The 26,888-nt window shown below is 43.0% G+C and overlaps 1 protein-coding gene across 1 annotated transcript in view; it reads left to right on the top strand.

Moving 5' to 3' along the window:
- FAM168B (family with sequence similarity 168 member B) overlaps window positions 1–26,888 on the top strand; it is a gene marked incomplete in the record, with an annotated part of 948,287 nt that overhangs the window by 163,436 nt on the left and 757,963 nt on the right. Inside the window, 1 exon segment of the mRNA XM_044070175.1 lies at window positions 17,031–17,088.

Below are 26,888 nucleotides of genomic sequence, written 5' to 3'. Positions count from 1 at the left end.
AGTACTTGAGCCAATTGTTAAAGCTGATCATCTTGTCTTTGTATTGTGGTATCATTCTTGGTGAGGGCAAGATGCTGCTCAGGGTCATACCAGCCTGGGCTACATAATCGGAGAGCTCCTCTGTCTCTTTTCATGTAGTCCAGGGAGGTACGTCTCAGGTCATTCACACCAGCATGGACAATGACGGAGTCATATTTGTACTTGCTTTGGAGTGACCTGAGTGTTTGTGTTATGTGGCGGATCCTAGCTCCCAATAGACAGCTCAGTCACCTTCTCCTTGTTCAGTCTGGTCAGTGGGACATCAGTGTGTCTGACTATGGAGTCACCTATTACTAGTGTATCAGGCAAGGTGTTTGGCCTTAAGGGCTGCGATTGGTTGACACAATGATTTATTGAAGTATGTGTTGCATGTGTTTTGTTTTGAGGTGGTGGATTTTTGGATGTCTGCTTTGGGAGCCTCTGTTGTTTTGGTAAGTTTTTTATTAGAGCCTCCGAGTATGTCTTTGTGTTTTTATGTGTTTGGTTTGCAGTTGTGGTAGGTCTATGTGGGACTGGGATTGTTGTGTGTGTGATTGTCATCTCCTCCTGTCTGGTCATGCCAGCCCAGAGTTGAGAGAGTTCAGCCTCCAGTTTGGCTATATAGTTGCATCTCTCACATGTAATTGTGTTTGGGAGGAGGAGAGGGTTGTCTGTGTACATGAGACAGTTGTAGCATTGTCTCAAGATGCCCAGATTGACCAGCTGAACTGGAGACGACGCCAGTAATCTACCACTCGACATGCTAGAACAGTATAAGGGAGTGGTATACCTTTAAGGGAAGTGGGTATTCACAGGGGTGGTAAGTAGATGTAGTGCTTTACTTAGTACGAGAGTGCTTACTTAGTAGAGAAGTATTGAGAACAAGTGCTAGGCTTATAATACAGTGAGTATTCTGGTTATACTAAGAGTAGAGCTTCCTTAAGGGAAAATTTGAAGAGCAGACTTGGCGGAGCCAGAAAAAGTTTCACCGCACGACCGTGCAAACGCGGATTTTAAACAGTGAACTACAAAAGAGCTAGGAATGGTCCCAAACAACCAATTACTACAGCTTCTTGTGCTGAGGTCACTTCCCCCAAGGACAGGTAGGCTGCTCAGGGCTCCCCACTCCCACTGGTGAGCAAAGAAACTTCCTTCTATCCAAGTAAGGTAATGGACAACACAGGAACTACACCACAGCCCAGAATACAGCAATGCCTGTAAACTAGTCTAAGCTAGTCGAGGAAGGCGGGAAAACAAGGATTATTTTTTTTTTTTTTTGGTAGAAACACACAGAAAATGCAGAGACAGTGATAAATTAGTTACACAGGCTAGCACACTTTAGTGGGCAGCCTCCACAGTTAAATTAAACAAACAAGCAAACTTTCGATCAAATTCGACTAAATGTAACTTTAAGTGCAGATTTTAAAATAAATGCAGCAATCAGTTAAAAAAACAGTTCAGGCTAGTTCAAAGTAAGCTACAGAAGCTATTTCCAGTGAAAAAAAGCAAAGATACTTAAATCCAGAAGGTAGTCGCTTTTTCGAGTTCCTTGCTGCTAGGACCACTCTGTAAACCCACGTGGAGCTTGTCTGAGCAGTAATTCTGGCAGAAAACAAGGACATTCTTCTAAAACATCTGGCATTTGTAAAAAGAGTTCTAACTTGTCTAGGGTACAGTATAAATGAAAAGAAATCTCAAATGGTACCATCTTAAAAACAAATTACATTCCTGGGTGCAAGCTTAAATACAACTGCCCAGATGGTTTTCCTTACACCAGAAAAGCAAATTCATTTGGTGACTTACTTCAAACGGATGGCCACAAAAACCCTACTTCCTGCAAGGCAAATAATACGAGCCTTGGGGTTCATGGCCTCCTGCATTCTTCTAATTCCATGTGCAAGACTGCATATGAGGAAACTTCAGTGGTGCTTAAAAAGTCTATGGAGTCAACATTGTCACAGCCTGGAAACTATTATTCCTATCTTACCTTGCTTGCGCCTAGAGTTCCTATGGTGGGCAGAGGCCTGCCACCAGAACAAGGGACTTCCTTTCACACCACCCCCTGCTGCCCAAACCCTAACTACAGATGCATCAGACTATGCATGGGGGGCTCATCTGGCAGGGAAGTGCATTCAGGGCAAATGGAGCCCAAATCAAATGCACCTTCATATAAATCAAAAAGAAATGCTAGCTGTACAGAATGCACTTGACAGCCTTTAAGGACTACCTTCATCCAGAACAGATGTTCTTCATCTCACATTGCTGCAGTCGTTACATATGGGTAGTCCGCTGTCCTCGGTCGTCCCGAATACCAAAGTATTAGGCTGACGTCGGTCATGGCCGCTCATATCTGACATCAGAGCGTCAGGGTATAAAAGCGCATGACCGACGTCATATCCCCAGTCTTTTTTGCCGCATGGTCCGATGCAGAAGCAGCGTTGCAAGTGCCGTTCGGCATTCTGAAATTTTCGTATTCTGAGTTTCAGACCGAAACCAAGTTGGGCTAAGTACCCCGTTAGAATATTTTTGTTTTTTCTTGCCTCAGTTAATTCCGGATGTCAGAAAAAGTGAATAATTGTATTTCTTGTGGGAAACAGATACCACATAGGGATTATCACTCTTTGCATTCCTTGTTTGGGACCGGACCACAACGTAGTCGGGTGTCGGTTTTGTGCTAGGTTTAATAAGCGCACTATAAAAAGAAGGTTAGATTGTGCTAGGTTAGTCTTTGGTAAGCGGTGTAATTATAATATGCCGTCGGATCCTCCGACGCCCGCTTCCACGAAGAAGCGCAAAGACAAATCCTTGAAACCTAGACAGGTTGATTCGTCCGTTGACGCCGGTCCTGCAGAAGCTACAGTGGAGCAGGTGGATCCGCTGAAGTTTCTGTTGAGTCTCAGGGGAAACTTTGATTTTGCAGGATGTGGCCTCACAGGAGTCAGGTCAAGCTGAAGGGGCCTCTCAGGTTACTATTCTCCCTTCTATGCCTAAGGTGGTTAGGCCTTCTGCTACTATTTCTAAGGCTTCTTCTAAGGGCAGGTCTGTTTTGCCTTCCTCTGGTGTCCCTCCAGGTACTTCAGGGTCTGTGCCTAAAAGCACATGCTTAAAATGGCAGAAGATTTGATTACTTTAATTAGAGGTTCTATGCCCTCCTGATAAGAGGCCCAGGGTGGAGCCAGAGTTGGAAAGTTTGGATCAGGCCTCAGGCGACTCAGACTCTTCTGCTGAAGATATTCAAGATTTTCCCCTTATTCGGATTCTGATGCAGAGGATTCCACTCCTTCTGCTTCTCCTCCAGAGGATTTTTCGTTTTCAGAAACTCTGCATTCCATGAGGGAGCATTTTAAGTGGGAAGGACAGGATTTCTCTGATTCACGAAAGAGGCTTAGGGAATTCTTGTTTTACCACAGCATAGACCCTTGGCTATACCTCCTGTTTTGGATGTTGTTCAAGATGTTTTCTCGAGGCTTCCCTTAATCCAGATTCTTTGCCTCCTCGCCAGTTAAACCGGACAGGTATTACAGGGTGCCTGAGGCTCATAAATATCTGTATAAGAGTCCTAGGGCGGACCCAGAAACTATTAGTCAGGGGCCTAAGGGTGTTAGAGTTTCTGTTGTAAAGAATCCGGTTCCTCTAGATAAGGAAGCTAGAGCTTTGGATAGATGGGGTAAGAAGGTGTATACCTCTTCTACTTTAGCAATGAGGGCTTTAAATTGCCAGTTTCATATGTTGAAGTATCAGAATTTCCTACTTTCTCAACTAAAATCTAAAGTGGATGCTTTGGCAGAGGGCATAGAGTGTAAAGAATTGCAGGATTTAGTACATGTCTCAGAACAGGTGGGTAAGCATTCTTTGCAGTGTGGTTTTGATGCTGTACAGGCCTCTTCTAGGGTGGCTGCCACTGGATCAGTTCTTCGTAGGCACGCCTGGCTTAAGGATCAGAATTTGTCCGAGCATGTTAAAACTAGAATTCTGGATGCCCCTTTACAGTCTGAAGTTTTGTTTGGTCCCCCTGTGGAGTCGGTTTTGAAGAAAATGGAAGACAAGGCTAAGTCTATGCAGACTGTTAAAGATTTTTTGCAGGTGCAACCTCCAAAGTTTAGTAGAAATTGGCCTACTAAGGGGTGGACCTACCCTTCTTCTGATTCTCAGTCTAGGGGTAGATCTAGACGTGGCAGGGGCAGAGCTCACAGTACATTCAGGCCTAGAACTTGGAGTTCACCTGCACAATCTGCAGGTGAGGGCAGGGGCCAGTCCTTTCGTAAACAGGCCCAATGACCTGCATTTTCAGCTGCCAGATTCTTCTTCCCTGGCAGCTCCTTTGGGAGGAAAATTAGCACTCTTCAAGCAAAACTGGCTTTTAGTCACCCAGGACATATGGGTATTGGACATTATAATCCGAGGCTACAAGTTCTATTTCCATACAGTGCCTCCTTTCAAAGGCATGCCAGACGTTCCTCCTCGGCAAAGGATAGAGGCTCACAAGCACATTTCTTTATTTCTTCAAATAGGAGCTATACAGCCAGTTCCTCTGTCAGAAGTGGGACTAGGATTTTATTCTCGCCTGTTTCTAGTACCAAAGAAAGGGAACACGTGGAGACCAATTTTGGATTTATCTATCCTCAACACTTATCTGGACATTCCAAAGTTCAAAATGCTGACGTTACAACAGCTTTTACCTCTGTTGGGAAAAGATCACTGGATGGTAACTCTGGATCTCAGAGGCTTATCTTCATGTTCCTATCAGGCCCAGTTGCAGGAGGTACCTGCGTTTTCGGGCTGGAAATTTACATTATCAGTTCTCTGCATTGCCCTTTGGCTTATCTACTGCGCCCAGAGTGTTCACAAAGGTTCTGGCACCAGTGATAGCCTTTTTCAGGTTAAAAGGAATACAGATTTATCCTTATTTGGACGATTGCCTGATTATTGCACAACACAAAGACGAACTTCTGCATCATCTACAGTATGTGATGGTAGTGTTAAGATGCCTAGGGTATTCTGTGAACGAAACAGTCCAGTCTAGTACCCTCTCAGGACATGTGCTTTCTGGGTGTGAGACTGAATACAGCTTCCCAGATGGCCTTTTTGACCCCGGACAAACAAAGAAGCCTTTCTCTATTTCCATCAAATGTCTCTACAGTCCAGGCTGACTGCAAGGACAGTCCTTCAAGCCTTGGGGTTCATGGCATCTTGTATTCTGGTGCTTCCCAATGCCAAACTGCATATGAGGAAGCTTCAATGGTATCTCAAAAATGTATGGACACAACACTGCCAAGATCTAGACACTGTCATTCAGATAATACCTTGCATTCAGAAAGAATTTTTGTGGTGGGCTCAGGAATGTCACCTAAACAAGGGACTCTCTGTGACCCGACCAGAGGTGAGTCAGATTCTAACAACAGATGCCTCGGACAAGGCTTGGGGAGCACACCTCAATGGAAAATGGGTGCAAGACACGTGGCCTGTCAGACTTCAACATTTGCATATCAACTTGAAGGAGATGTTAGCAGTCCAATTTGCATTGATGGCTTTCAAGGATTTACTTCACTCAGGACAGGTGTTGATTCAAACAGACAACACTACTGTCATGTGGTACATCAACAAGCAAGGGGGAACCCATTCGTACCCTCTTTGCAGGCAAGCGATGATTTTGTGGGAGACTGCTCTCAGTTTACACCTCAATCTTCAGGCAAGGTTTCTACCAGGAGCACAGAACTCCTTAGCGGATGTGTTGAGCAGACAAATTGTGGATCCTCACGAGTGGAAACTGGATCCTCATGTGTTTCAAAAGTTGACAGTGTTATGGGGACTCCAGACATAGATCTGTTCGCTTCTCCACTAAATTACCAGTTGCCAAAGTTTTGCACAAAAATGTTTCATCCCACAGCTTGGAAGGTGGATGCTCTATCATTCAGTTGGAGCAATCTTCATGTCTATGCCTTTCCACCTCTGCCTCTCATTCCCAAGGTACTCCTGAAGGCCAGAATAGACAAGCCATCCATGATTCTGATAGCGCCGGATTGGCCTAGACAGCACTGGTACCCACTACTGAGGAGTTTGGTACGGGAGCCTCCATGGCCTCTGCCTTTGATTCCGCATCTTTTGTCTCAGGAGGGCAATCACTTCCTCAATGTCAAGATTGAGTCTCTGCACCTCACAGCCTGGCATATTCTGTTTTAGACCCTGGAGGGTCTCAGCTTCCACAACAAGTTTTGAATGTTATTTTGGAGGCCAGAAGGCCTAGTACAAGGAATGTTTACGCTGATAAATGGAGGAGGTTTTTTCTTTGGAGCAAAGCGAAGGACTTTGATGTTTCCAAGCCTGATTTAAGTGTTTCTCTTCAATATCTTACTGAGTTATTGGACATGGTTTTGTCTTTCTCCTCGATAAAGGCTCATGCTGCAGCCATTTCTGCTCACTATGACTGTGACCCTCCTTTATTTTCCCATCCTTTGTTTAAGCAATTTCTTAGAGGGGCAAAGAACATAAGACCCCCACGTAGAGCTCCTACTCCTGCTTGGGATCTCAATTTTGTGTTGGAAAAGCTTACTCTACAACCTTTTGAGCCTGCAGCTACTGCCAAGTTAAAGTATTTATCATGGAAGACTGCTTTTTTGTTGGCCATTACCTCTGCAAGAAGGGTTTCTGAATTACAGGCCCTTATGGCAGTGGAACCTTTCCTGATTTTTCATAAGGATAGGGTATCTTTGCGTACTAATCCTTCCTTTATGCCTAAAGTGGTTTCTAGTGTGGCCTTGAACCAAACTATTCATTTGCCTACTTTTTATGCAAACCCTCAAAATAAAGGGGAGAAGATTTTGCATACTTTGGACATTCACAGGCAGTTACGTTATTATTTGAGCAGAACCAAGGGGTTCAGGCAGTCTCAGCAGTTGTTTGTTTCTTTTGCTTTGGGTTCTCAGGGAAAACCTGTTTCAAAACAAACTATTTCTAAATGGATTGGGTTTTGTATTTCTTTCTGTTATTCCCATCATGGTAAGGAGATTCCGGCTGGAATCAGACCTCATTCCACTAGAGCTACTGCCACTTCTACTGCCTTTCTTAGGGGGGTAGCTACAAAAGATATTTTGGAAGCAGCCACTTGGAGTTCAGTACATACTTTTTCCAAGCATTACCACCTTCCTCTTTATTCTAAGTCTAGGGCTGGATTTGCCACTGCAATATTACAGGGCATTTTAGCAGCCCCTAATGCTTTATGATTTTGCCATCCTCCCTTTACCTCTGCTTTGGGATTCTACCCATATGTAAGGACTGCAGCAATGTGAGATGAAGAACATAGTACAGTTTTGTACCTACCATAAATGTAGATGTTCGAAGATCCACATTGCTGTTGGGCATGTTTTTGGGAGGTATCCTGTTTTTGGGCTGTGGCCTTTCTTTTTAGGGCCTTCTGACATCTGGGGCAAGAAAAGACTGAGGATATGACGTCGGTCATGCGCTTTTATACCCTGACGCTCTGATGTCAGATCTGAGCGCCCATGACCGACGTCAGCCTAATACTTTGGTATTCGGGCCGACCGAGGACAGCGGACTACCCATATGTAAGGACTGCAGCAATGTGGATCTTCGAACATCTACATTTATGGTAGGTACAAAACTGTACTTTACTGATGGTGACGGACAACACCGTGGCTATGTGGTACATAAACTAGCAGGGGGGGTGCACACTCCTACCCCCTCTGCAGACTAGTCATGGCATTGTGGAACACTGCCTTGAGCTGTCAAGTACAACTACAAGCTCAATTCCTGCCAGGAAAACTGAATACTCTGGCAGACGAACTAAGCAGAAATCTCATGGACCCACACGAATGGAAACTGGAACCACAGATTTTCAACATGTTGACACGCAAATGGGGGGAGCCCAAACATTTTTTGCCTCACCCTGGAACTAAAAGTTGGACAAATTTTGCACAAGAACTCATCACAAAAAAGCCTGGAAAGTGGATGCTCTGTCCTTCAGCTGGGAAAAAAACTATCAGTCTATGCTTTTCCCCCTCTGCCTCTGCTCTCCGAAGTCCTATTAAAAGTCAAACAGGACAAACGAAAAATGATTTTGATTGCTCCAGACTGGCCTCGCCAACACTGGGTACCCACTTCTGCGCATTGTCACACATTTCACCGTGGCACCTGCCTCTGACACCTTCCTTACTGTCTCAGCAGAACAACCAAATTCTGCACCCTCAGCTCCAAACTTTGAGTCTTGCAGCATGGCTAATCACCTAAATTCACCCTTAGCATCCCTCAGCAAACCTGTGATGGATGTCATTTTGGAGGCGAGAATACCTAGTACTAGAAAATCTCATGCTGACAAATGGAAAAAATTCTGGGCTTGGAATCTGTCTCAAGGGATAAGCACAGCAGTGCCCAACATTCCTCAGATTTTGCAATACTTAACTGAGATGCTTCACAAGGGCCTGTCTTTTTCTTCCATAAAAATCCATGCCTCAGCCATTTCAGCTCATTACAACACAGAACCTCCCCTCTTCTCTCATCCTCTGCTAAAGCAGTATCTCGGATGGGTCAAAAACTTAAGACCACCCAGGAGAGCTCCAACCCCTGCCTGGGACCTTAATTTTGTATTGGAGAAACTCACTCTCCCTCCTTTCGAGCCGGCTGCTACTGCAGACTTAAAATTTCTCTCCTGGAAAACAGCTTTCCTTTTAGCAGTCACTTTGGCTAGAAGGATTTCCGAATTACAGGCTCTTATGGCAGTGGAGCCTTTCATCATTTTTCATGTGGATAGGGTATCTCTCAGGACCAACCCATCCTTCATGCCCAAGGTGGTATCCAGTGTGGCTGTTAGTCAGACCATGCATTTGCCAACTTTCTTTCCCAATCCACAGAACAAGGGGGAGCGGATTCTGCATTCATTGGATGTACACACTTGAACAGGGCTGAATCTCAAAGAAAATCTGAACAACTGCTGGTAGCATTTGCTGCAGGGGCAGAGGGAAAGGCTATTTCAAAGCAAGCCATTTCCAAATGGATAAGCCATTGTATTAATTTCTGCTATAAGCACCATGGAAAAACTCTCTCAGGGGATCAGATCCCATTCTTCCAGGGCTGCATCTACCTCTACAGCCTTTCTCAGAGGTGTTCCTGCCAGGGATATTCTAGACGCTGCTACCTGGAGTTCAGTTCATACTTTCACCAAACATTATCATTTACCAATTTTCTCTAAATCCAGAGCTGGCTTTGCCACTGCTTTTCTGCAGGGCCTTATAGCCGTTCCGAATGCTGTTTAAATCCATCCTCCAAACCTTAGCTTTGTGAATCTACCCAAATGTAATGACTGCAGCAGTGAAACATTAAGAACATAGTACAGATGTTCTTAGTGTTTCACTGTTGCAGTCATCACATTTGGGTAATCTGCTGGCATGTTGCCCTCAGTTGGCCTGAATTCCAAATTCTTGTGTCCTGCGTCGGTTGCAGTCTCCTCTTCCATGACGTTAGGTCATCAGGGGTATAAAATTAGCAGCAGGCGCCATTTTTTTTTAGTCTTTCTTGCCACGTGGTGCCCGAAGCAGAAGCATTTCGTAAGTGCCCGTCGGCAGACTCCTGAAATGTTCGAGTTTCAGAACCGAAGTATTCACTAAAGCCAAGTACCCCGTTGGGGAAACTTTTTTTTCTTGCTCCATACCGATGGCAGAAAAAGTTAATTGTTTTACTTGTGGGAAGCAAATACCTCATAAGGATTTCCATTTATACTGTATTCCTTGCCTAGGCCCTGTTCACAACGTGCCTGGCTGTCGGTTTTGTGCTAGATTTAACCAATGCACTCTTAAGCGTCGGTATATTTTTGCCTCAAAATATCTTGGAAATAGGTTTAACTACCCAGAAATGTCATCTGATAGCAATCCGACTACCGGAGTACACAAAAAAATGCAAAGAAAAGGACAGAGACAGTCGAGGTCCAAAACCGACGACGAAGCTTCTCCTAAGCCAGTCGCCAGTTCACCGGTACTCAGTGAGGAGCTTTTGCAGCCCCTGATACCTGCTACTTTCGAGTTGCAGGCCCCTACCGAGACCCATGTGGAGTCTGGCATGCCGCGAGATACATCCGTGGGTCCAATACTTTGAGTATCTCCCTCGGATGGGTCCGGAGCTGCGAGCAGGCACCAGCTTCTGAGGGTGTATTCAGGCCTCAACATTTTTATATCAAACCAACGACAGCTGCAAAACAAGACAAAAGCAACTTCTAAAGCTAAAAAACTGACGCATGAGCCACGTGCACAGGCCGCTATGCCTAAAAAAACAGATGATCAAAATGGCTGAAGACCTTAATTACATTGATCACTGGCTCCCAACCCCCTCCTGATAAGAGGCCTAGGCAAGACACTGATTATGAATCTTCAGATCAGGTTTCTATTTCTTCTGATCAGGAATTATCTATACCTCGCTATGAGGATTCTGATGCAGAGGAGTCTATCCCATCTTCTTCACCTCCTGAGGATTATTCATTTGGAGAAACCTTGCATACTTTGAGGGAGCATTTTCACTGGGAGAGTCAAGATTTTTCAGAATCAAAAAAGAGGCTCTGGGATTTCCTTCATCTCCCTCAGCACAGGCCTTTAGCCATACCCCCTGTTAGACATTGTGGATGATGTGTTTTCGGAGTTGAGCCTGACCCCTGACTCCTTTCCGGCTCCCAGCAAGCCTGACCAATATTGCAGGGTCCCTGACTCTCACAAATTTTTATTTCAAAACCCTGCTGTTGATCCTGAAACTATTTCACAGGGTCCAAAGGGAGTTAAGGCCTCAACAGAAAAAAAATCCTACCCCCTCTGATAGAGTTTTAAGGGTACTGGATAGATGGGGAAAGAAGGTTTATACATCTGTAACCTTGGCAATCAGGGCCTTAAACTGCCAGTTTCATATGCTCAAGTATCAACAACATGTTATGGGATTGCTGAAACAGAAAATGGTGATTTCTGAATGTGCAGAAATTAAAGAATTGCAGGAATTATTGCATGCAGCTGAACAAGGTGGAAAGCATACTTTGCAATGTGGTTTTGATTCCTTAGAGGCCTCCTGCAGGGCTGCAGTTACTGGATCTGTGATTAGGAGGCATGCCTGGCTAAAAGAGCAAAATTTGCCTGATCATGTTAAAGCTAAATTGCTGGATGCACCTTTACAGCATGATACTCTGCTTGGTATTAAGGCAGAAGAGGTTTTAAAGAAAATGGAAGGCAAAGCTAAGTCTATGCAAACTGTATAAGACTTCTTACAAGTGCAGCCACCGAGATTCAGTAGACACTGGCCTACAAAAAATTGGTTCTTTCCTGTGTCCGACAGAGCTCAAGGGGGCAAATCCAGACGCCCTAAAGGTTTCAGATACCAGGCACAAGATTCTTACAGGTCAAAGGAATGGGGTGCTTCTACCTCCAAATCTGGAGGAGATAAAGCGCAACCCTACAGAAAGCAGTCCCAATGACTTCCCACTGCCTTCACCAAGCACTTACCTTTTGGCAGCACCCTTAGGGGGAAAATTAGCACTTTTTACTCAAAATTGTCAGTTAATAACCCAGGACAATTGGGTGGTAAATATAGTATCACAGGGATACAGATTCTTTTTTCATACTCTGCCAATGGCAAACGGTTGTCTGGATCTGCCAAAAAGTCAATGGGCAGAGGCACAGAAACAAGTTACATCCCTCATGGATATGGGGGCCTTCAGCCAGTACCAGAACAGGAAAAAGGACAAGGTTTTTACTCAAGACTGTTCTTGGTACCCAGAAAGGACAAGGCCTGGCAGCTAATACTGGATTTAACAATTTTGAACACATACCTGGACATTCCAAAATTCAGAATGTTGACTTTGCAGCAGCTTCTGCCCATGCTCGGCAAGAATGCTTGGCTGGTGACATTAGACATAAGAGGCATACCTGCATGTCCCAGTAAGGGAATCGTGCAAAAGATACCTCCGTTTCAAGGTTGGCTTAATGCATTACCAATTCTCTGCACTGCCCTTTGGTTTATCTACTGCTCCCAGGGTCTTTACAAAGTGCCTGGCACCAGTAATTGTGTTTTGCAGACAAAGAAGTATACAAATATATCCTTACTTGGACGACTACTTCATTCAAGCAGAGAACAAGGACATTCTTCTTCAACACCTGGCGTTTGTGAAAAGGTTGCTAACATGCCTAGGGTACACAATAAACGAAAAAAAATCACAACTGGTACCCTCTCAAAAGATAACATTTCTGGGTGCAAGCTTGAATACAACTGCCCAGATGGGCTTACCTCACGCCAGACAAACAAAGGCAACTGACTACTTACTTCAAACTGATGGCAACAAAAACCCAGTTATCTGCAAGACAAACTCTGCAGCCTTTGGGCTTCATGGCCTCCTACATCCTACTGATTCCATATGCAAAACTGCATATGAGGAAACTTCAGTGGTACCTAAAAAGTTTATGGAGTCAGCATTGTCACAGTCTGGAAACAATGATTCCTCTCATTCCCTGCCTACAACAGGAGTTTCTATGGTGGGCAAAGGCATGTCATCAAAACATGGGAAGGGCCTTCACTCTACACCCTGCCAGCCACACCTTAACAACAGACTCATCAGATTATGCATGGGGGGGCCCACCTGGCAGGAAGATGCCTTCAGGGCATATGGACCCCAAAACTAATGCATCTACATATCAACCAAAAAGAGATGCTAGCTGTTCAAATTGCCCTGACAGCCTTCAAGGACTTACTTCATCTAGGACAACTACTGATAAAGACTGACAACACCACAGTTGTGTGGTATATCAACAAGCAGGGGGGCACGCACTCATACCCCCTTTGCAGATTAGCCATGGCACTGTGGGATACGGCTTTGACTTACAAATACATCTTCAAGCTCATTTCCTGCCAGGAAAACAAAATACTCTGGCAGACGATTTAAGCAGAAACCTTATGGACCCTCACGATTGGAAACTAGATCCACAAGTCTTCAGCATGTTAACAAAGAAATGGGGGAGTCCGGACATAGATCTAATTTGCTTCCCCTCAAAATTATCAATTGAAAAGATTCTGCACAAGGACTTATCACAGACAAGCATGGAAAGTGAACGCCCTATCAGTTTACGCCTTTCCTCCTCTGCCTCTTCTTCCCAGGGACCTACTAAAAGTCGGACAAGAGAAACCAAAGATGATACTAATTGCCCCGGACTGGCCCCGCCAATACTGGTACCCAATCCTAAGGAACTTGTCTCAATACCCAGCTTGGACCTTCCCTCAAAGACCTCAACTACTGTCCCAGCAAAACAGTCAGATCCTGTACATTCAACTCCATACACTGAACCTGGCAGCATGGCTGATCATGTAGTTATGCAAACACCTCTCAGTAAAGCTGTGATGGATGTCATTTTGGAAGCCAGAAGGCCTAGTTCTAGAAAATCTTAAGCTGATAAATGGAAAAGATTCTGTGCTTGGAATCAAGCACATGGAACTGATAAAGCAGAACCAAATATTCCTCAAATATTACAATACTTGACTGAGATGCTTGACAAAGGCCTATCCTTCTTCTCATCAGTTAAAATCCATGCCTCTGCCATTTTGGCTCATTGCAATACAGAGCCAAAAAATTAAGGCCTCCCAGAAGATCACCAATACCTGCATGGGACCTCAATTATGTGTTGGAAAAGCTCCCCCTTCCTCCATTTGAACCAGCTGCTACTGTTGGTATAAAGTTCTTATCATGGAAAACGGCTCTGCTCCTAGCAATTACTTCAGCAAGAAGAGTCTCAGAGCTACAGGCCCTCATGGCTGTGGAGCCTTTTATCATATTTTTCCCAGACAGGGCGTCTCTGAGGACCAATCCTTCATTTATGCCCAAGGTGGTTTCCAATGTGGCTCTTAACCAAACTATTCATCTGCCAATCTTTTATCCAAATCCGCAGAACTAAGGGTAGAGAATTCTGCATTCCTTGGACGTACACAGACCGCTAAGATTCTACTTGAGCAGAACTAAAGCTGTAAGAAAAACTGAGCAATTACTAGTGACATATGCTGCAGGATCAGAAGGAAAGGCTATTTCAAAGCAGACTGTTTCAAAGTGAATAAGCCACTGCATTCGTTTCTGCTACTTACACCATGGCAAACCTGTGTCCAAGGGCATTCAGTCTCATTCCACCAGAGCTGCTGCTACATCAGCAGCCTTTCTCAGAGGAGTACCAACCAAAGACATTCTAGAGGCTGCTACTTGGAGTTCTGTTCACACCTTTACAAAGCATTATCATTTGTCTCTCTACTCTATGTCCAGGGCAGGCTTTGCCACTGCAGTTCTGCAAGGCCTTATAGCCGCACCTAATGCAGTTTAGCTCCAGCCTCCCATCCATAGCTTTGGGATTCTACCCAAATGTGATGACTGCAACAGTGAAACACGAACATAGTACAGTTGTGTACACTTACCATAAATGTAGATGTTAGAGTTTATTCACTGTTGCAGTCCAGGTTACCCACCCGTCATCCCCCTTTCATTCTGGAGTTTATCTTTCCTTCTCTATCTTCTACAACCTATGTGGTGGTGTTGCTTGTAGATGAAGTTAAAGTTTGTATTGAGATAGATATATATATCTATCTATCTCTATCTCTAATCTATATATATATATATATATATATATAATATAATTTTATTTTATTTTATTTTTTTTTTTTTTTTTTTGCTACCTTTTTTGGGGGCACCTGACATCTGGGGCAAGAAAGAAAATGGAGTCTGCTGCTTGTTTTATACCCCTGACGACCTGATGTCATGGAAGAGGAGACAGCAACCGACGCAAGACCCAAGACTTTGGAATTCAGGCCGACTGAGGGCGACCTGCTGGCAGATTACCCAAATGTGATGACTGCAACAGTGAATACATTCTAAACATCTACATTTATGGTAAGTGTACACAACTGTACTTGGTGTACACTTAACATAAATGTAGATGTTCCGAGTGTATTCACTGTTGCAGTCCTGGTTACCCACCCTCCAGCCCCCTGTTTTTTCTCTTACTATGCTTCTTCTTTCTTTTATTACACTTAAAAGCAAATACACCACAAAGACTTATGATTGGAGGTATACCTTTTGTATTCTAAATTACTTTATATATATATATATATATATATATATATATATATATATATATATTTTTTTTTTTTTTGACTCCCCATTTGGGGGGCACTTGACATCTGGGGCAGGAAAAACTGATGTAATGGCATCAGCTGCATGTTTTATACCCCTGACAACCTGACGTCATGAAACAAGGGACAGCAACTGACGCAGGACCCAAGACTTTGTTCATCAGGCCGACTGAGGGAACCTGCCAGGAGATTACCCAAATGTAATGACTGCAACAGTGAGTACACTCGAGCATCTACATTTATGTAAGTGTACACAACTGTACTTTCCTCCCCCTCAATCTTGTTTACAGTTGTAGATGGGGATGTAAAGGAGGGTTGTGATTTGTTTAACTTTATATGTTCTGTTTATAATCTAAGGGCTGCTACAGTAGTGAATTTGAACATCTGCATCTGTGGGTAAGGGTAACTTACACAAATGTACTTTTCAGTATTATAATAAATACCACCATAAGTTATGATTGAAGTGTATTTATTTGGCACACTGCTGCATTGTGTGTGTGTATATATGTTTGTATAGATTGTGTGTGTGTGTGCATGTATAAATAAATATATGAATGTGTGTGTATATATGAATGCTTGTGTGTATATGTATGTATATATACATATCTATACATATCTATACATATATATATATATATATATATATATATATATATATATATATAATGTGTATATAGCTATATATGTATCTGTGTATGTATATATATATATATATATATATATATATATATATACATTTTATTTTTATTTATATTTTTATATGTGTATGTATATGTATATGTATATATATATATATATATATATATATATATATATATATATATATACACATTTTATTTTTATTTATATTTTTATGTGTATGTATATATATATATATATATATATATATATATATATATATATATATATATATATGGGTGTGTGTGTATAGCAAAGCACACATGTATACATATTTTAAAAAGCTGCTTTTAGAAATAATTGCTTTTGATTTTTCATTGTTGATCATTTCACTTCAGATTAGTGTTGTATTTGCCAGGGATCCCTTGGTTGTTGTACCTAAACTTGTAATTATGCTGTATCTACCGGATGTGTATTTTTTGTCATGTTTCATGATTTTTGTGTTGCCTTCATTGTTGCATCCAGTTTTTCTTTTGACAGATGAAGTAACTTGATTTTGTAATGCGTCATCATGACTAACAGTGTTTTGTTATGCAATGTTGCAATTTATTATTCTTTTTAAGTGTATTGCTGTTTTAATTGGGGAGGTTTGGCAGGACTAAGTCACTCAATGTAATATAAATAAAAAAAATGTAAATAAAAACATTCATTCATGCATGTTCCCCTGCTGTAACTGCTTGAAGGCCCCACTGCTTTTACATCTTGTGGCATGTTAATTTTGTTGGGGGTGGTGACCAGTTCTTTCCTGTCTTGGAGTTGCACCCCCACCCCCCTCGACCAACTTTCTGGTCTTATTGAGCAATTGTCCATACTCATTGGAGCTTTCCCCTCAGTGCTGTGGCTATTTTGAACTCCACTTAGTGTTGCTTGTTGCGGGAAGTTTTCTTTTGTATGTTGACTTCTCCAGCCGGGTTGCATAGAAGCAGTGCATGTACAGCATATCCATGCTGCATGGGTGTATACCAACTGTTGCTTTTTCTAGATTTTTGCAGGAGCCCCACCATTAGCACTGAGATAAGTGACCTGTTGGAGGCCACTTAAATCCTAAACATTCTGTATCTTCCAGCTCTTGAGCCATTAATTGAAACCTACTCTTCTGACGGTAGTACTGTATGAGATTTAGTTTTTGACTTCTTGTGTTTACTTTTGGTGAACATATATTATTGTGAGTAATATGTTGTGTTTTATGTTTGCAGATCTTTCCAGAATCGTTAATTTATACAGACATTGCTGAAGAAAGCCTACAAAAAGAAGGTATGGCGTGAGATGTGGTAAATAATGTGTGTGTGTGTGTGTGTGTGTGTGTGTGTGTGTGTGTGTATATATGTGTGTGTGTGTATATATATATATATATATATATATATATATATATATATAATGTGTGTGTATATATATATATATATATATATATATGTGTGTGTGTGTATATATGTGTATATATATATATATATGTGTGTGTATGTATATATATATATATATATATATATATGTGTGTGTGTATGTATATATATATATATATATATATATATATATATATATATATATATATATCTATATATATATTGGCAGTAAAGCAGCCATTGTTGCTTTTATTTATTTATTTTATTACTTCATGTTGCTGAATATGTGGATAAACTTTGCTTTTTGTATTTTTATTATGTTATGTGATTGCTGCCAAACATCATTAACCAAAATTGTAATATCGGTCTGTACTCAACAATCTAATGTAGTTTTCAACAGCTGTTAGCCTTTTTGCGTCATGTGCTGTTAAATGTGAAAGCAGAATTAGTCTAAAGGTGACTGGAATAAACAATATTTGTAAGTTTGGAGTCTGAGAACAGGCAATGCAGGATTTCCATCATTAGGTCACGGTCGTGTTATTGCGTATTCTTTGTAATAGGAATTCAGTTCCAGGGGCGACCTGACATCTGGCCTGTATACCAAAGCTTTTAGGTGTCTTTAAGGTACACAGTACGTCACACGTGTAGAGTAGGGCGTGAAGTTGAGGTCCTCAGAACTTTTTTGCCACCAGTCTGAATGCCATCTTTTGATCGTTCAAGTTGTGTTCTGATTCACCAACCAGTTTCAAACAAGTGCCCTTTTGGTGTTTTTGCTATTTTTTTTTCTCTTTGATTGTTCGTGGAGTTTTATGTATTCCAGATGGGGGTAAATGCAAGTGCGGGGAACTGATTTCCCCTTAATGACTGTCAGGAACAGTGCCCATTTTATCTGGACATTTCCCTTGGCCATACGTCTTGTTCCCTTTGTCAGGGTTTCGCCCCAAAGACTGTCCATTATCTGCTTTCTTCTTTGGTCTTGTATTTAGAGAACCAACATCTTTTAAGTTTTTAGCAAAAGACACCGTGGAGGGAACCTCCCACTCTGAGGGTTAGGCGTCCGTGAAAAAGACCAAGAAGTTTAGGTCCGTTTCTTTTGTTGTACTGCCTCCATTGGACTTCTCTTCCAAGGCTAGTGAAAACCCAGAGGATCGCCTGGCTCCTCCATTGAATTCCTCTTCAGCGGCCACTTCTCAGGCCAACATGGATCTGACCTCACTCTCGTCCTTGGAGGCTTTGCAGACGTTCGTTGCGGATGTTAAGGAGGAACCGCCGCTGATTATTATTGAAGATCCTAGTGGTGGTCTTGTCTAATCAGAATTTGAGAAGGCTCTGACTATGATTGTGGAATGTCGTCTGATGTCTGAACCTTGTAAGTTTTACAGGGCAGATGTCCCTTTGAAAAAGAGACAAAAAAAAAAAAAAAGCATGTTTCTCCTGCTCCTATGGACCCTCTGAGTGAATGGCAGAATTGCACTCAGGGTTTGTTTAATGCCCTTGTGGCTTTGGACTCCTCAAGGAGTTTGTGTTCTTGCTCCACCGTGATCCTCTACTCCTGTAAAAAGGCCTAGGGAACAGGATCTCTCTGAGGAAAAGTTGGATTCAGATAAGGAATACCTTGCTTATTCATCCCAGATTCCTTTAGGTTATGGTTCTGAGGGGAGTGTTTACACTCCTTTTGAGGAGATTTACTTTGGGGGTGCTATTTCCAGGTTGATGGCATTTTTTAAATGGTACTGTGCTGTGGTTTCTGAGATGCAGAAGAGGTGGTATGAGCTTCTGCAGATGAACTCTTCCAGACCTTCTGATGTCCCTCCTGTTTTGGATGCCTTGCTCCATGCCTTTTCTACTGTGTCTCAAGCCCTTGCCCCTATAAAACCTGGTAAGTATTGCATGGTGTCTGAAATTTTTGGATGTCCTTCAGCTGACCCCTCTGTGGTGTCTGTGGCATCTGGCAAGCCATCTCCATTACTAACTTCTACAAAGCTTCTTCCTTCTGATAAAGACAGTAGGACTATGGAAAAGCTAGGTAAAAAGGTATATACTTCTACTTTTGCTACCTTGGCTTTCAGGGCTGTCAGTTACCAGACTCTTGTGTCTTTGTCTAGATATATTTTGGCTCTTTCTCAGGCCTTTCAGGTTATTTCCGACCTTCCTGATTCTGAAGGGAAGACTTCTTTTCTCTTCTTGTTAGGGATTTCTTGCCAGGTGGCTTGCCATTTTATTAAGTGCAGTTACGATGTAGCAGATGCTTCTTCCAGAGCTGTTGCTTTTGGTTATGTAACATACCTTCCAACTGTCCAGGTTTTTGTATCATAGTTTTGATCTGTTCCTCATAAAATTTGCGGGTTTTCTAGATTGTTCATTGAGGACTAAATTCCCTAAGTAATGACAGATATTTGAGTTTCAGCCTTCACATCTTTCAGAAAATGCATGATAACACAAGGCCTTTTTATTATAGTAACCACATACAAAACGCCACCAATCTCTGAAGGAGACCAGAATGACTGCAGATAAATCCACAACGGTTAAACAAAACAAAAAAGGGCAGTTAAAGCCAGAAGCTTTATTCAGGATTTTCAGTATTAAGTCCTTTCTTCTTAACAGAAACTTTATCAGAATCTAAAAAGTCTGTATACATCACTTCTTTATGCAAAGGCCTCCTTAAACGTACAGTGTAGTAACTGAGTGAAGAGTAGTAAAAGTAAGTGAATTAAAAGTCTGTCCATAAACATGTCTATTGGTGGTCTACTGTTGTTGCCTTGTGTAGGAGTTCATGTAAATAAAGAAAATAAACTTTAAAAACATATACCTCTTTCATGAGGGTGTTAGAAAAGCATGCTGTACCATGTCGTTAAAATGATGTACCACATATGTGGACCATAAAAAATAATGAATAATATATAATCCAAACATTACACTATTTAAAACATTATAATTTCTCCGAGCAGTTTAATAAATGTCTAACAAATGCAGCGAGAGGTATAGTTTGACATTTTAATTTTGAATACTGAATGAATTGATGTCATGTTGTTTAAGCAAGGTGGATCAGTTGTGTTTAATCGTAATTGCCATTTTAATTCTCTGAATTCTAAAATGTTACCCCAGTCTCCACCTCTGGAATACCTGGGTATTTTTTTCCAGTATTCCAAATTTATACGTACAGTGGCTTGTACAAAACCACCTTGTTTCTGCATAAGGCATTGTTTGTGTTTTCCTTGCCGGTGTTCTAAAGATGTTCTTGTAGTTCATGAAGTGCTTGCTCCAATGTTCTTCGTGTTTCACTGTTGCAGTCATCACATTTGGGTTATCTGCCTGCAGGTAGCCTCAGTCGGCCTGAGTACCCAAGAGTCTTGGGATTTCTGCGTCGGATGCTGTCGCTTCTTTCATGACGTCAGGCCGTCAGGGGTATAAAACATGCAGCTGACACCATTACATCATCTTTTCTTGCCGTGCACTGTCTGAAGCAGAAGCAGTTCACAAGTGCCGGTTGGACGCCTCCTGAAATTTTCATTTTTCGAATTTTAGACCTGAAGTCTTCTAAAAGATATGTACCCTGTTGGGGATCCTTTTTTCTTGCTCTAACAGATGTCAGGAAAAGTTAATAATTGTCTTGCTGCGGAAAGCAAATACCTCACAGAGATTTTCATTCTTACTGCTTCACCTGTTTAGGCCTAGACCACGATGATGTTCATCGTGTTTCACTGTTGCAGTCATTACTCTTGGGTTATCCTGCCGGCAGGCTACCCGCAGTCGGCCTGAATTCCAAAGTCTTGGTCCGGCATCTGTTGCTGTCGCCTCTTCCCTGATGTCAGTGCGCCAGGGGTATAAAAGATGCAGCCGACGCCATTTTCTTCAGTCTTTCTTACCGCGCGGTGCCCGAAGCAGAAGCAGTTCGCAAGTGCCGGTCGACCGACTCCTGAGATTTTTATGTTCGAATTTCAGATCCGAAGTCTTCATTTGAAGCTAAGTACCCCGTTTGGAAACTTTTTTTTCTTGCTCCAGACCGATGCCAGAAAAAGTTAATAATTGTATTTTTTGTGGGAAGCAAATACCTCATAAGGACTTCCATTCTTATTGTATTCCTTGCCTAGGCCCTGATCACGACATTGCTAATTGCAGGTTTTGTGCTAGATTTAACCAACGCACTATTAAGCGTCTGTATGATTTTACATTTCATTACTTTGGCCGAAGATTTAATTACACGATGTTGTCAGATAGCCATCCGACTACCGCAATTCGCAAGGAAAAGGACATGCATCCGAGGTCCAAAACTGACGACGGGGCTTCTTCTAAGCCAGTCACCGGTTCTCAGTGAGGTGCTTTCGCAGCCCTTGACGCCCGCTACCTCAGAGCCACAGGCTGCTTCCGACTCCCATGTGGAGCAGACTAAGCCTCTGGAAACTCAAGGTATTGGACACTTGGAAAATATTCCCTCAGATGGGTCCAGAGCCGCTGAGCAGGCATCTGCTTCTGAGGGTGTTTTCAGGCCTACACAGTTATATATAAAACTGACTACAGCTTCAAAGGCAAAGACTAAGCACCACTAAAGACAAAGAAACAAGTGCAGCAAGCCCATGGACAGTCCTCCATGCCTAAAAAACAGATGCTCAAAATGGCCGAAGACCTAATTACTTTGATCAGGGGTTCCCATCCCGCTCCTGATAAGAGGCCTAGGCAAGAGACAGAATATGAATCTTCAGATCAGGTTTCCATTTCCTCTGATTCCTCTTCTGACCAGGAATACTCTCTCCCTCCCTCCCTATGAGGATTCCGATGCTCAAAAATCTATCCCTTCAGCCTCCCCTCCTGAGGATTATTCTTTTGTGGAAACCCTGCATACCATGAGGGAGCACTTCCACTGGGAGAGCCAAGACTACTCAGAATCTAAGAAAAGGCTCAGAGATTTTCTTTTTTACTACCTCAGCACAGGCCTCTTGCTATCCCTTCTGTTTTAGACATTGTAGATGTGTTTTCAGAGTCCGGCCTGTCTCCTGACTCTCTACCCCCTGCACCTGTTAAGCCAGGCAGATACTACAGGGTTCCCGATTCACATAAATTTCTTTATAAAAACCCTGTTGCTGACCCAGAAACTATTTCTCAGAATCCCAAAGGGGTCAAGGCTTCCACTGCAAAAAAAACCTATCCCCTCTGATAGGGATTCAAGGGCACTGGACAGATGGGGGAAAAAGGTTTACACTTCTGCTACCTTGGCTGTGAGGGCTTTAAGCTGTCAATTTCATATGCTTAAATATCAGCAATACTTAATGTCACTGCTTAAACAGAAAATGTTAACAAATTCTGAATGTGCAGAAAACAAGGAAATGCAGGATTTATTGCATGCAACTGAACAAGTGGAAAAAGCATACTTTGCAATGTTGTTTTGATTCTCTGGAGGCCACTTGCAGGGCCGCTGTTACGGGTTCTGTCATTAGGCGGCATGCTTGGTTAAAGGAACAGAATCTACCTGATCATGTTAAAGCAAAATTATTAGATGCTGCATTACAGCATGATGCTTTGTTTGGTGTTAAAGCAGAAGAGGTGTTGAAGAAAATGGAGGACAAAGCGAAATTTATGCAGACAGTTAAGGATTTCTTACAGGTGCAGCCACCCAGATTTAACAGGAACTGGCCTACAAAGAATTGGTCCTTTCCAGTGTCAGACAGGCCACAAAGAGGCAGATACAGACGCCCCAGAGGCCAGCCCCAAGGCTCATACAGGCCTAAACAATGGGGTGCTTCTACCTCCAAAATTAGAGAAGACAAATCACAGAAATACAGGAAACAATCCCAATGACTTTCCTCTGCCAGAAGCAAACACTTACCTTATGGCAGCCCCCTTAGGGGAAACTAGCACTTTTTTCACAAAATTGGCACATGATCACCCAGGCCAAATGGGTCTTGAACATAGCATCTCAGGGCTACAGGTTCCACTTTCACACCCTGCCAAGGGCAAAAAGTATGCCAGACCTGCCACATAATCAATGGGCAGAGGCACAAAAGCAAGTTTCATCCCTCATGGACATGAGGGCCATTCAGCGAGTACCACAGCAGGGACAAGCCCATGCTGGGCAAGAAGACTTGACTTGCAACTTTGGACCTAAAAGAGGCATACCTGCATGTCCCAATCAGACAATCTTGCAGAAGATACTTCAGATTCATAGCTTGCTCAATGCACTACCAGTTCTCTGCACTGCCCTTTGGCTTATCTACTGCACCCAGGGTCTTCACAAAATGCCTGGCACCAGTAATTGCATTTTGCAGACAAAGAGGAATTCAAATATATCCTTACTTGGACTGCCTTATTCAAGCAGAGAACAAGGACATTCTACTAAAGCATCTGGCGTTTGTAAAAAAAATTACTGATTTGCCTAGGGTACACAGCAAACGAAAAGAAATCAAAACTAGTACCCTCTCAAGAGATAATATTCCTGGTTGCAGGCTTAAATACAACTGCCCAGATGGCTTATCTCACGCCAGACAAACAAAGGCAACTGACTTCTTAATTCAAAATGTTGGCAACAAAGACCCAGTTATCTGCAAGAAAAATTCTGCAGGCTTTGGGCTTCATGGCATCCTGCATTCTGCTAATTCCATATGCCAGACTGCATATGAGGAAACTACAATGGTATCTAAAAAGTGTTTGGACTCTGCCACATTGCCACAGCCTGGAAACATTAATTGCCCTCATTCCCTGCCTGCAACAGGAGATTCGATGGTGGGCACAGGCCTTTCACCACAACAAGGGACAGCCATTCACTTTACCCAGAGCCAGGCAGACACTAACAAAGGGTGCATCAGATTATGCCTGGGGAGCCCACATGGCAGGAAAATGTATTCAGGGCACATGGCCCACAAGCCAGATGCATCTTCATATCAATCAAAAAGAGATGCTAGCTGTTCAGAATGCCCTGACAGCTTTGAAGGATCTACTTCATGCAGGGCAACTACTGATAAAGGCGGACAATACTATAGTCATGTGGTACATAAACAAGCAGGGAGGCACACATTCCTACCCCCTCTGCAGACAAGCCATGACTTTGTGAGACACAGCATTGACTTGTCAAGTTCACCTGCAAGCACAATTCCTGCCAGGAAAAATAAATACTCTGGCAGGCGAACTAAGCAGAAACCTCATGGATCCCCCTTGAGTGGAAACTGGATCCACAAGTCTTCAGCATAAGGAAATGGGGATGCCCAGACATAGATCTATTTGCCTCCTCTCACAACTGCCAACTGCAGAGATTCTGCACAAGGACTTATCACAAGCAAGCATGGAAAGTGGATGCCTTATCTTTCTGCTGGAAAAACCTAACAGTATATGCCTTTCCTCCACTGCCTCTCCTCCCCAAGGTACTCCTAAAGGTCAGACAAGAGAAGCCAAAAATGATACTGATTGCCCCAGACTGGCCACGCCAGCACTGGTTCCCAGTCCTAAAGAACTTGTCTCAAGGTCCAGCCTGGACAGTGCCTCAAATTTCTCACTTACTGACCCAACAAAATGGTCATATCCTGCACAACTAACTCAGGACCTTAAATCTGGCAGCATGGCGGATAATGTAGCCATTCAGAACACTCCTCTCTCCAACACTGTGATATTTTGGAGGCCAGGAGGCCCAGTACCAGAAAATCGTATGCAGAAAAATGGAAGAGATTCTGTGCTTGAACCAGGCACAAGGAATTGACACGTTTGTACCAAATATTCCTCAGATTTTACAATACTTAACTGAGATGCTGGACAAAGGCCTATCCTTTTCATCAATTAAGATCCATGCCTGTGCCATTTCAGCCCATTACAATACGGAACCACCTATCTTTTCTCATCCTTTAATAAGGCAGTACCTCAGAGGGGCCAAAAGCATAAGACCTCCAAGGAGAGCACCAGTACCTGTATGGGACCTCAATTATGTCTTGGAAAAACTCACACTGCCTCCTTTTGAGCCAGCCTCAAGAGCTGATATAAAATTATTATCCTGGAAAACAGCTCTGCTCCTAGCAATAACCTCTGCAAGACAAGTCTCTGAGTTACAGGCACTCATGGCTGTGGAACCTTTTATCATTTTCCATCCAGACAGGGTTTCTCTGAGGACGAACCCAACATTTCTGCCTAAGGTGTTTTCCAGTGTGGCCCTTAACCAAACCATTCACTTGCCTACCTTTTATCCAAACCCACAGAACAAGGGTGAGAGACTTCTGCATTCTTTGGACATAGACAGCTGCACTTCTACTTGGACAGAACTAAAGCTTTCAGAAAGACTGAGCAACTTTTAGTGGCATATGCTGCAGGATCACAAGGAAAGGCTATCTCAGAATGGACTATTTCAAAATGGATAGGCCATTGCATTCATTTCTGCTACTCACAGCATGGCAAATCAGTGCCTAAGGGCATTAGGCCACATTCAACCAGAGCAGCAGCCACTTCAGCAGCCTTCCTCAGAGGAGTACCAACCAAAGACATCTTAGAGGCTGCAGCTTGGAGTTCAGTGCACACTTTTACAAAGCACTACCACTTAGCCCTCTATTCTAAATCCAGAGCAGGCTTTGCCATTGCAGTTCTGCAGGGCCTCATAGCCTCTCCTAATCCTATTTAGCCAGCCACCCATCCCCAGCTTTGGGATTCAACCCAAGAGTAATGACTGCAACAGTGAAATACGATGAACATAGTACAGTTGTGTACCTACCATAGATGTAGATGTTCGAGTGTATTCACTGTTGCAGTCCAGGTTACCCTCCCAACATCCCCCTTTCTTTTGCTGGGTCTTATCTGTACTTCTCTGTTTTGTACAACCTATGTGGTGTATTTGCTTGTAGATGAAGGAAATGTTTACTTTAGTGCATGCATGGTTATTAGCATAATTTTTTTAGTCTACCCTTTTGGGGGCACCTGACATCTGGGGCAAGAAAAACGGAAGAAAATGGCGTCGGCTGCATCTTTTATACCCCTGGCGCACTGACGTCAGGGAAGAGGTGACAGCAACCGACGCCGGACCAAGACTTTGGATTTCAGGCCACAACTGCGGGTAGGCTGCCAGCAGGATAACCCAAGAGTAATGACTGCAACAGTGAATACACTCTAACATCTACATTTATGGTAGTTACACAACTGTACTTTCCTCGCTCTCGGTTTTGTGCCTTTTTCAACGCCCGAACTATTCGTCTTCTGGCTATTTTTGTCGCTAAATTCTTTCACGCTCGTTCTCCATATTCCGAAATGGCTTCGATAAGCCATCCGACTACTGATCTTCTGAAAAAACGTAAGGATAAAGACAGACAGACAACATAGGTCCAAAACTGCCGACAAGGCTTCCGTTAAGCTAGTTGCCAGTCTGCTGGTACTCAGTGAGGTGCTTTCGCAGCCCTTGATACCCACATGTCCTTCATGGATGCATCTGCAGTCATAACAAGTGGGTTGTCCTGTCGTCAGGCAGCCCTGCAGTCGGCCGGATTCCAAAGTCCGGGTCCGGCTTCGGCTGATGTCGCACTCCACCCGACGTCATCTCTGTTGGTCTTCGGGTATAAAAGCATCAGCCAACGCCATTTTCCTCAGTCTTTCTTGCCGCGTGGCGCCCGAAGCAGAAGCTGTTCGCAAGTGCCGGTCGGTCGGATCCAGAGATTACTTCTACGAATACTACTAAGACTTCTAAAGCTAAGTACCCGTTGGGGACTCTTTCTTGCCTCAGCCGACGGCAGAAAAAGTTAACAATTGTTTAACCCGTGG

The sequence above is a fragment of the Protopterus annectens genome, chromosome 4.part1 (genome assembly GCF_019279795.1).
Source record: "Protopterus annectens isolate FY-2018-M chromosome 4.part1, PAN1.0, whole genome shotgun sequence".
NCBI lineage: Eukaryota > Metazoa > Chordata > Ceratodontiformes > Protopteridae > Protopterus > Protopterus annectens.
The sequence above is the reverse complement of the archived record's forward strand: the minus strand, read 5'-3'. Positions and strand labels throughout refer to the sequence as shown.